This window comes from Taudactylus pleione, unplaced genomic scaffold (assembly GCF_031769625.1).
Source record: "Taudactylus pleione unplaced genomic scaffold, aTauple2 ptg000815l, whole genome shotgun sequence".
Taxonomy (NCBI): domain Eukaryota; kingdom Metazoa; phylum Chordata; class Amphibia; order Anura; family Myobatrachidae; genus Taudactylus; species Taudactylus pleione.
The window spans coordinates 1,111,706-1,124,386 of NW_028285217.1; the positions used below are offsets into that span (position 1 = coordinate 1,111,706).

Below are 12,681 nucleotides of genomic sequence, written 5' to 3' on the forward strand. Positions count from 1 at the left end.
CCTGACCACAATTTGTTAAAACTTTTACTTACATGTATGATTAAGGGTTTGTAATGGATATATTTACAGTATAAAACACATATTTTCTTTTCATTTCATGCAATCATGATGACAGAAAAATATTGATACTAAACCTTGTGTAACCATGCAAACATAGCTCAGTTGAGGTCTTAGTGACTTTTGCCATACACAGACTTTGCCAAAATAGCTCAGTTGGGAGAGCGTTAGACTGAAGATCTAAAGGTCCCGGGTTTCAGCATGTTTGAGTACCTTTTTTCTTCTTTCCTTGAGCAGTTATCAGTTTTTAAGTATTTCAAATGTAAACAACATCATTTCTTAACATAGTTGAGTATTCAGTGGTAACTTCTAAATGATGAGAATGTTTATTTAACAACACGGTGCATAAATACAGCTTAAATATTGTTTTCATGATGTCCATCATGCTACTCTATTATGAAAATTTGAAATAAACTAACTGCTTTCTGACCACAATTTGTTAAAACTTTTACTTAAATGTATGATTAAGGGTTTGTAATGGATATATTTACAGTATAAAACACATCTTTTCTCTTCATTTCATGCAATCATGATGACAGAAAAATATTGATACATAACCTTGTGTAACCATGCAAACATAGCTCCGTTGAGGTCTTAGTGACTTTTGCCATACACATACCTTGCCGAAATAGCTCAGTTGGGAGAGCGTTAGACTGAAGATCTAAAGGTCCCTGGTTCGATCCCGGGTTTCGGCATGTTTGAGTGCATTTTTCTTTTTTCCTTGAGAAGTGATCAGAATTTAATTATTTCAAATTTAAACAACATCATTTCTTAACATAGTTGAGTATTCAGTAGTAACTTCTAAATGATGAGAATGTTTATTTAACAACACGGTGCATAAATACAGCTTAAATATTGTTTTCATGTTGTCCGTCATGCTACTCTATTATGAAAATTTGAAGTAAACTAACTGCTTCCTGACCACAATTTGTTAAAACTTTTACTTAAATGTATGATTAAGGGCTTGTAATTTATATATTTACAGTATAAAATACATCTTTTCTCTTCATTTCATGCAATCATGATGACAGAAAAATATTGATACTTAACCTTGTGTAACCATGCAAACATAGCTCAGTTGATGTCTTAGTGACTTTTGCCATACACAGACCATGCCGAAATAGCTCAGTTGGGAGAGCGTTAGACTGAAGATCTAAAGGTCCCTGGTTTCGGCATGTTTGAGTGCATATTTCTTTTTTCCATGAGTAGTGATCAGAATTTAATTATTTCAAATTTAATCAACATCATTTCTTAACATAGTTGAGTATTCAGTAGTAACTTCTAAATGATGAGAATGTTTATTTAACAACACGGTGCATAAATACAGCTTAAATATTGTTTTCATGTTTTAAGTCACGCTACTCTAACTATTATGAAAATTTGAAGTAATCTAACAATGCTTCCTGACCACAATTTGTTAAAACTTTTACTTAAATGTATGATTAAGGGTTTGTAATGGATATATTTACAGTATAAAACACATATTTTCTTTTCATTTCATGGAATCATGCTGACAGAAAAATATTGATACTTAACCTTGTGTAACCATGCAAACATAGCTCAGTTGATGTCTTAGTGACTTTTGCCATACACAGACCTTGCCGAAATAGCTCAGTTGGGAGAGCGTTAGACTGAAGATCTAAAGGTCCCTGGTTTTGGCATGTTTGAGTGCATTTTTCTTTTTTCCTTGAGTAGTGATCAGAATTTAATTATTTCAAAATTAAACAACATCATTTCTTAACTTAGTTGAGAATTCAGTAGTAACTTCTAAATGATGAGAATGTTTATTTAACAACACGGTGCATAAATACAGCTTAAATATTGTTTTCATGTTGTAAGTCACGCTACTCTAACTATTATGAAAATTTGAAGTAATCTAACAATGCTTCCTGACCACAATTTGTTAAAACTTTTACTTAAATGTATGATTAAGGGTTTGTAATGGATATATTTACAGTATAAAACACATATTTTCTTTTCATTTCATGCAATCATGATGACAGAAAAATATTGATACTAAACCTTGTGTAACCATGCAAACATAGCTCAGTTGAGGTCTTAGTGACTTTTGCCATACACAGACTTTGCCAAAATAGCTCAGTTGGGAGAGCGTTAGACTGAAGTTCTAAAGGTCCCGGGTTTCAGCATGTTTGAGTACCTTTTTTCTTCTTTCCTTGAGCAGTTATCAGTTTTTAAGTATTTCAAATATAAACAACATCATTTCTTAACATAGTTGAGAATTCAGTGGTAACTTCTAAATTATGAGAATGTTTATTTAACAACACGGTGCATAAATACAGCTTAAATATTGTTTTCATGATGTCCATCATGCTACTCTATTATGAAAATTTGAAATAAACTAACTGCTTTCTGACCACAATTTGTTAAAACTTTTACTTAAATGTATGATTAAGGGTTTGTAATGGATATATTTACAGTATAAAACACATATTTTCTTTTCATTTCATGCAATCATGATGACAGAAAAATATTGATACTTAACCTTGTGTAACCATGCAAACATAGCTCAGTTGATGTCTTAGTGACTTTTGCCATTCACAGACCTTGCCGAAATAGCTCAGTTGGGAGAGTGTTAGACTGAAGATCTAAAGGTCCCTGGTTTCGGCATGTTGGAGTGCATTTTTCTTTTTTCCTTGAGTAGTGATCAGAATTTAATTATTTCAAATTTTAACAACATCATTTCTTAACATAGTTGAGTATTCAGTAGTAACTTCTAAATGATGAGAATGTTTATTTAACAACACGGTGCATAAATACAGCTTAAATATTGTTTTCATGTTTTAAGTCACGCTACTCTAACTATTATGAAAATTTGAAGTAATCTAACAATGCTTCCTGACCACAATTTGTTAAAACTTTTACTTAAATGTATGATTAAGGGTTTGTAATTGATATATTTAAAGTATAAAACACATATTTTCTCTTCATTTCATGCAATCATGATGACAGAAAAATATTAATACTTAACCTTGTGTAACCATGCAAACATAGCTCAGTTGAGGTCTTAGTGACTTTTGTCATACACATACCTTGCCGAAATAGCTCAGTTGGGAGAGCATTAGACTGAAGATCTAAAGGTCCCTTGTTCAATCCCGGGTTTTGGCATGTTTGCGTGCATTTTTCTTTTTTCCTTGAGTAGTGATCAGAATTTAATTATTTCAAATTTAAACAACATCATTTCTTAACATAGTTGAGTATTCAGTAGTAACTTCTAAATGATGAGAATGTTTATTTAACAACACGGTGCATAAATACAGCTTAAATTTTGTTTTCATGTTTTAAGTCACGCTACTCTAACTATTATGAAAATTTGAAGTAATCTAACAATGCTTTCTGACCACAATTTGTTAAAACTTTTACTTAAATGTATGATTAAGGGTTTGTAATGGATATATTTACAGTATAAAACACATATTTTCTTTTCATTTCATGCAATCATGCTGACAGAAAAATATTGATACTTAACCTTGTGTAACCATGCAAACATAGCTCAGTTGATGTCTTAGTGACTTTTGCCATACACAGACCTTGCCGAAATAGCTCAGTTGGGAGAGCGTTAGACTGAAGATCTAAAGGTCCCTGGTTTCGGCATGTTTGAGTGCATTTTTCTTTTTTCCTTGAGTAGTGATCAGAATTTAATTATTTCAAATTTAAACAACATCATTTCTTAACATAGTTGAGTATTCAGTAGTAACTTCTAAATGATGAGAATGTTTATTTAACAACACGGTGCATAAATACAGCTTAAATATTGTTTTCATGTTTTAAGTCACGCTACTCTAACTATTATGAAAATTTGAAGTAATCTAACAATGCTTCCTGACCACAATTTGTTAAAACTTTTACTTAAATGTATGATTAAGGGTTTGTAATGGATATATTTACAGTATAAAACACATATTTTCTTTTCATTTCATGCAATCATGATGACAGAAAAATATTGATACTAAACCTTGTGTAACCATGCAAACATAGCTCAGTTGAGGTCTTAGTGACTTTTGCCATACACAGACTTTGCCAAAATAGCTCAGTTGGGAGAGCGTTAGACTGAAGATCTAAAGGTCCCGGGTTTCAGCATGTTTGAGTACCTTTTTTCTTCTTTCCTTGAGCAGTTATCAGTTTTTAAGTATTTCAATTGTAAACAACATCATTTCTTAACATAGTTGAGTATTCAGTGGTAACTTCTAAATGATGAGAATGTTTATTTAACAACACGGTGCATAAATACAGCTTAAATATTGTTTTCATGATGTCCATCATGCTACTCTATTATGAAAATTTGAAATAAACTAACTGCTTTCTGACCACAATTTGTTAAAACTTTTACTTAAATGTATGATTAAGGGTTTGTAATGGATATATTTACAGTATAAAACACATCTTTTCTCTTCATTTCATGCAATCATGATGACAGAAAAATATTGATACTTAACCTTGTGTAACCATGCAAACATAGCTCAGTTGAGGTCTTAGTGACTTTTGCCATACACATACCTTGCCGAAATAGCTCAGTTGGGAGGGCGTTAGACTGAAGATCTAAAGGTTCCTTGTTCAATCCCGGGTTTCGGCATGTTTGCGCGCATTTTTTTTTTTCCTTGAGTAGTGATCAGAATTTAATTATTTCAAATTTAAACAACATCATTTCTTAACATAGTTGAGTATTCAGTAGTAACTTCTAAATGATGAGAATGTTTATTTAACAACACAGTGCATAAATACAGCTTAAATATTGTTTTCATGTTTTAAGTCTCGCTACTCTAACTATTATGAAAATTTGAAGTAATCTAACAATGCTTCCTGACCACAATTTGTTAAAACTTTTACTTAAATGTATGATTAAGGGTTTGTAATGGATATATTTACAGCATAAAACACATATTTTCTTTTCATTTCATGCAATCATGATGACAGAAAAATATTGATACTTAACCTTGTGTAACCATGCAAACATAGCTCAGTTGATGTCTTAGTGACTTTTGCCATTCACAGACCTTGCCGAAATAGCTCAGTTGGGAGAGTGTTAGACTGAAGATCTAAAGGTCCCTGGTTTCGGCATGTTTGAGTGCATTTTTCTTTTTTCCTTGAGTAGTGATCAGAATTTAATTATTTCAAATTTTAACAACATCATTTCTTAACATAGTTGAGTATTCAGTAGTAACTTCTAAATGATGAGAATGTTTATTTAACAACACGGTGCATAAATACAGCTTAAATATTGTTTTCATGTTGTAAGTCACGCTACTCTAACTATTATGAAAATTTGAAGTAATCTAACAATGCTTCCTGACCACAATTTGTTAAAACTTTTACTTAAATGTATGATTAAGGGTTTGTAATTGATATATTTACAGTATAAAACACATATTTTCTCTTCATTTCATGCAATCATGATGACAGAAAAATATTAATACTTAACCTTGTTTAACCATGCAAACATAGCTCAGTTGAGGTCTTAGTGACTTTTGTCATACACATACCTTGCCGAAATAGCTCAGTTGGGAGAGCGTTAGACTGAAGATCTAAAGGTCCCTTGTTCAATCCCTGGTTTTGGCATGTTTGCGTGCATTTTTCTTTTTTCCTTGAGTAGTGATCAGAATTTAATTATTTCAAATTTAAACAACATCATTTCTTAACATAGTTTAGTATTCAGTAGTAACTTCTAAATGATGAGAATGTTTATTTAACAACACGGTGCATAAGTACAGCTTAAATATTGTTTTCATGTTTTAAGTCACGCTACTCTAACTATTATGAAAATTTGAAGTAATCTAACAATGCTTCCTGACCACAATTTGTTAAAACTTTTACTTAAATGTATGATTAAGGGTTTGTAATGGATATATTTACAGTATAAAACACATATTTTCTTTTCATTTCATGGAATCATGCTGACAGAAAAATATTGATACTTAACCTTGTGTAACCATGCAAACATAGCTCAGTTGATGTCTTAGTGACTTTTGCCATACACAGACCTTGCCGAAATAGCTCCGTTGGGAGAGCGTTAGACTGAAGATCTAAAGGTCCCTGGTTCGATCCCGGGTTTTGGCATGTTTGAGTGCATTTTTCTTTTTTCCTTGAGTAATGATCAGAATTTAATTATTCAAATTTAAACAACATCATTTCTTAACATAGTTGAGTATTCAGTAGTAACTTCTAAATGATGAGAATGTTTATTTAACAACACTGTGCATAAATACAGCTTAAATATTGTTTTCATGTTGTCCGTCATGCTACTCTATTATGAAAATTTGAAGTAAACTAACTGCTTCCTGACCACAGTTTGTTAAAACTTTTACTTAAATGTATGATTAAGGGATTGTAATTTATATATTTACAGTATAAAATACATATTTTCTCTTCATTTCATGCAATCATGATGACAGAAAAATATTGATACTTAACCTTGTGTAACCATGCAAACATAGCTCAGTTGATGTCTTAGTGACTTTTGCCATACACAGACCATGCCGAAATAGCTCAGTTGGGAGAGCGTTAGACTGAAGATCTAAAGGTCCCTGGTTTCGGCATGTTTGAGTGCATATTTCTTTTTTCCATGAGTAGTGATCAGAATTTAATTATTTCAAATTTAATCAACATCATTTCTTAACATAGTTGAGTATTCAGTAGTAACTTCTAAATGATGAGAATGTTTATTTAACAACACGGTGCATAAATACAGCTTAAATATTGTTTTCATGTTTTAAGTCACGCTACTCTAACTATTATGAAAATTTGAAGTAATCTAACAATGCTTCCTGACCACAATTTGTTAAAACTTTTACTTAAATGTATGATTAAGGGTTTGTAATGGATATATTTACAGTATAAAACACATATTTTCTTTTCATTTCATGCAATCATGATGACAGAAAAATATTGATACTAAACCTTGTGTAACCATGCAAACATAGCTCAGTTGAGGTCTTAGTGACTTTTGCCATACACAGACTTTGCCAAAATAGCTCAGTTGGGAGAGCGTTAGACTGAAGATCTAAAGGTCCCGGGTTTCAGCATGTTTGAGTACCTTTTTTCTTCTTTCCTTGAGCAGTTATCAGTTTTTAAGTATTTCAAATGTAAACAACATCATTTCTTAACATAGTTGAGTATTCAGTGGCAACTTCTAAATGATGAGAATGTTTATTTAACAACACGGTGCATAAATACAGCTTAAATATTGTTTTCATGATGTCCATCATGCTACTCTATTATGAAAATTTTAAATAAACTAACTGCTTTCTGACCACAATTTGTTAAAACTTTTACTTAAATGTATGATTAAGGGTTTGTAATGGATATATTTACAGTATAAAACACATCTTTTCTCTTCATTTCATGCAATCATGATGACAGAAAAATATTAATACTTAACCTTGTGTAACCATGCAAACATAGCTCAGTTGAGGTCTTAGTGACTTTTGTCATACACATACCTTGCCAAAATAGCTCAGTTGGGAGAGCGTTAGACTGAAGATCTAAAGGTCCCTTGTTCAATCCCGGGTTTCGGCATGTTTGCGTGCATTTTTCTTTTTTCCTTGAGTAGTGATCAGAATTTAATTATTTCAAATTTAAACAACATCATTTCTAAACATAGTTGAGTATTCAGTAGTAACTTCTAAATGATGATATTTATTTAACAACACGGTGCATAAATACAGCTTAAATATTGTTTTCATGTTTTAAGTCACGCTACTCTAACTATTATGAAAATTTGATGTAATCTAACAATGCTTCCTGACCACAATTTGTTAAAACTTTTACTTAAATGTATGATTAAGGGTTTGTAATGGATATATTTACAGTATAAAACACATATTTTCTTTTCATTTCATGCAATCATGCTGACAGAAAAATATTGATACTTAACCTTGTGTAACCATGCAAACATAGCTCAGTTGATGTCTTAGTGACTTTTGCCATACACAGACCTTGCCGAAATAGCTCAGTTGGGAGAGCGTTAGACTGAAGATCTAAAGGTCCCTGGTTTCGGCATGTTTGAGTGCATTTTTCTTTTTTGCTTGAGTAGTGATCAGAATTTAATTATTTCAAATTTAAACAACATCATTTCTTAACATAGTTGAGTATTCAGTAGTAACTTCTAAATGATGAGAATGTTTATTTAACAACACGGTGCATAAATACAGCTTAAATATTGTTTTCATGTTTTAAGTCACGCTACTCTAACTATTATGAAAATTTGAAGTAATCTAACAATGCTTCCTGATCACAATTTGTTAAAACTTTTACTTAAATGTATGATTAAGGGTTTGTAATGGATATATTTACAGTATAAAACACATATTTTCTTTTCATTTCATGCAATCATGCTGACAGAAAAATATTGATACTAAACCTTGTGTAACCATGCAAACATAACTCAGTTGAGGTCTTAGTGACTTTTGCCATACACAGACATTGCTGAAATAGCTCAATTGGGAGAGTGTTAGACTGAAGATCTAAAGGTCCCGGGTTTCGGCATGTTTGAGTAACTTTTTTCTTTTTTCCTTGAGTAGTTATCAGTATTTAATTATTTCAAATGTAAACCACGTCATTTCTTAACATAGTTGAGATTTCAGTAGTAACTTCTAAATGATGAGAATGTTTATTTAACAACACGGTGCATAAATACAGCTTAAATATTGTTTTCATGTTTTAAGTCACGCTACTCTAACTATTATGAAAATTTGAAGTAATCTAACAATGCTTCATGACCACAATTTGTTAAAACTTTTACTGAAATGTATGATTAAGGGCTTGTAATTTATATATTTACAGTATAAAACACATCTTTTCTCTTCATTTCATGCAATCATGATGACAGAAAAATATTGATACTAAACCTTGTGTAACCATGCAAACATAGCTCAGTTGAGGTCTTAGTGACTTTTGCCATACACAGACTTTGCCAAAATAGCTCAGTTGGGAGAGCGTTAGACTGAAGATCTAAAGGTCCCAGGTTTCAGCATGTTTGAGTACCTTTTTTCTTCTTTACTTGAGCAGTTATCAGTTTTTAAGTATTTCAAATGTATACAACATCATTTCTTAACATAGTTGAGTATTCAGTGGTAACTTCTAAATGATGAGAAGGTTTATTTAACAACACGGTGCATAAATACAACTTAAATATTGTTTTCATGATGTCCATCATCCTACTCTATTATGAAAATTTCAAATAAACTAACTGCTTTCTGACCACAATTTGTTAAAACTTTTACTTAAATGTATGATTAAGGGTTTGTAATGGATATATTTACAGTATAAAACACATCTTTTCTCTTCATTTCATGCAATCATGATGACAGAAAAATATTGATACTTAACCTTGTGTAACCATGCAAACATAGCTCAGTTGAGGTCTTAGTGACTTTTGCCATACACATACCTTGCTGAAATAGCTCAGTTGGGAGAGCGTTAGACTGAAGATCTAAAGGTCCCTTGTTCAATCCCGAGTTTCGGCATGTTTGCGTGCATTTTTCTTTTTTCCTTGAGTAGTGATCAGAATTTAATTATTTCAAATTTAAACAACATCATTTCTTAACATAGTTGAGTATTCAGTAGTAACTTCTAAATGATGAGAATGTTTATTTAACAACAAGGTGCATAAATACAGCTTAAATATTGTTTTCATGTTTTAAGTCACGCTACTCTAACTATTATTAAAATTTGAAGTAATCTAACAATGCTTCCTGACCACAATTTGTTAAAACTTTTACTTAAATGTATGATTAAGGGTTTGTAATGGATATATTTACAGTATAAAACACATATTTTCTTTTCATTTCATGCAATCATGATGACAGAAAAATATTGATACTTAACCTTGTGTAACCATGCAAACATAGCTCAGTTGATGTCTTAGTGACTTTTGCCATACCCAGACCTTGCCGAAATAGCTCAGTTGGGAGAGCGTTAGACTGAAGATCTAAAGGTCCCTGGTTTCGGCATGTTTGAGTGCATTATTCTTTTTTCCTTGAGTATTGATCAGAATTTAATTATTTCAAATTTAAACAACATCATTTCTTAACATAGTTGAGTATTCAGTAGTATCTTCTAAATGATGAGAATGTTTATTTAACAACACAGTGCATAAATACAGCTTAAATATTGTTTTCATGTTGTAAGTCACGCTACTCTAACTATTATGAAAATTTGAAGTAATCTAACAATGCTTCCTGACCACAGTTTGTTAAAACTTTTACTTAAATGTATGATTAAGGGTTTGTAATGGATATATTTACAGTATAAAACACATATTTTCTTTTCATTTCATGCAATCATGCTGACAGAAATATATTGATACTAAACCTTGTGTAACCATGCAAACATAGCTCAGTTGAGGTCTTAGTGACTTTTGCCATACACAGACTTTGCCAAAATAGCTCAGTTGGGAGAGCGTTAGACTGAAGATCTAAAGGTCCCGGGTTTCAGCATGTTTGAGTACCTTTTTTCTTCTTTCCTTGAGCAGTTATCAGTTTTTAAGTATTTCAAATGTAAACAACATCATTTCTTAACATAGTTGAGTATTCAGTGGTAACTTCTAAATGATGAGAATGTTTATTTAACAACACGGTGCCTAAATACAGCTTAAATATTGTTTTCATGATGTCCATCATGCTACTCTATTATGAAAATTTGAAATAAACTAACTGCTTTCTGACCACAATTTGTTAAAACTTTTACTTAAATGTATGATTAAGGGTTTGTAATGGATATATTTACAGTATAAAACACATCTTTTCTCTTCATTTCATGCAATCATGATGACAGAAAAATATTGATACTTAACCTTGTGTAACCATGCAAACATAGCTCAGTTGAGGTCTTAGTGACTTTTGCCATACACATACCTTGCCGAAATATCTCAGTTGGGAGAGCGTTAGACTGAAGATCTAAAGGTCCCTTGTTCAATCCCGAGTTTCGGCATGTTTGCGTGCATTTTTCTTTTTTCCTTGAGTAGTGATCAGAATTTAATTATTTCAAATTTAAACAACATCATTTCTTAACATAGTTGAGTATTCAGTAGTAACTTCTAAATGATGAGAATGTTTATTTAACAACAAGGTGCATAAATACAGCTTAAATATTGTTTTCATGTTTTAAGTCACGCTACTCTAACTATTATGAAAATTTGAAGTAATCTAACAATGCTTCCTGACCACAATTTGTTAAAACTTTTACTTAAATGTATGATTAAGGGTTTGTAATGGATATATTTACAGTATAAAACACATATTTTCTTTTCATTTCATGCAATCATGCTGACAGAAAAATATTGATACTTAACCTTGTGTAACCATGCAAACATAGCTCAGTTGATGTCTTAGTGACTTTTGCCATACACAGCCTTTGCCGAAATAGCTCAGTTGGGAGAGCGTTAGACTGAAGATCTAAAGGTCCCTGGTTTCGGCATGTTTGAGTGCATTTTTCTTTTTTCCTTGAGTAGTGATCAGAATTTAATTATTTCAAATTTAAACAACATCATTTCTTAACATAGTTGAGTATTCAGTAGTAACTTCTAAATGATGAGAATGTTTATTTAACAACACGGTGCATAAATACAGCTTAAATATTGTTTTCATGTTGTAAGTCACGCTACTCTAACTATTATGAAAATTTGAAGTAATCTAACAATGCTTCCTGACCACAATTTGTTAAAACTTTTACTTAAATGTATGATTAAGGGTTTGTAATGGATATATTTACAGTATAAAACACATATTTTCTTTTCATTTCATGCAATCATGCTGACAGAAAAATATTGATACTAAACCTTGTGTAACCATGCAAACATAGCTCAGTTGAGGTCTTAGTGACTTTTGCCATACACAGACTTTGCCAAAATAGCTCAGTTGGGAGAGCGTTAGACTGAAGATCTAAAGGTCCCGGGTTTCAGCATGTTTGAGTACCTTTTTTCTTCTTTCCTTGAGCAGTTATCAGTTTTTAAGTATTTCAAATGTAAACAACATCATTTCTTAACATAGTTGAGTATTCAGTGGTAACTTCTAAATGATGAGAATGTTTATTTAACAACACGGTGCCTAAATACAGCTTAAATATTGTTTTCATGATGTCCATCATGCTACTCTATTATGAAAATTTGAAATAAACTAACTGCTTTCTGACCACAATTTGTTAAAACTTTTACTTAAATGTATGACTAAGGGTTTGTAATGGATATATTTACAGTATAAAACACATCTTTTCTCTTCATTTCATGCAATCATGATGACAGAAAAATATTGATACTTAACCTTGTGTAACCATGCAAACATAGCTCAGTTGAGGTCTTAGTGACTTTTGCCATACACATACCTTGCCGAAATAGCTCAGTTGGGAGAGTGTTAGACTGAAGATCTAAAGGTCCCTGGTTCGATCCCGGGTTTCGGCATGTTTGAGTGCATTTTTCTTTTTTCCTTGAGTAGTGATCAGAATTTAATTATTTCAAATTTAAACAACATCATTTCTTAACATAGTTGAGTATTCAGTAGTAACTTCTAAATGATGAGAATGTTTATTTAACAACACGGTGCATAAATACAGCTTAAATATTGTTTTCATGTTGTCCGTCATGCTACTCTATTATGAAAATTTGAAGTAAACTAA

General features: G+C 31.5%; 2 non-coding genes across 2 annotated transcripts; both read left to right on the forward strand.

The window, feature by feature from the left end:
- The first annotated feature begins 679 nt into the window (after positions 1-679).
- TRNAF-GAA (transfer RNA phenylalanine (anticodon GAA)) lies at positions 680-752 on the forward strand. The gene has a single exon. It is a non-coding gene; the product is annotated as a tRNA-Phe (tRNA).
- Positions 753-12,393: 11,641 nt separating this feature from the next.
- Positions 12,394-12,466, forward strand: TRNAF-GAA (transfer RNA phenylalanine (anticodon GAA)). Its single transcript has one exon. It is a non-coding gene; the product is annotated as a tRNA-Phe (tRNA).
- The last annotated feature ends 215 nt before the right edge of the window (positions 12,467-12,681 follow it).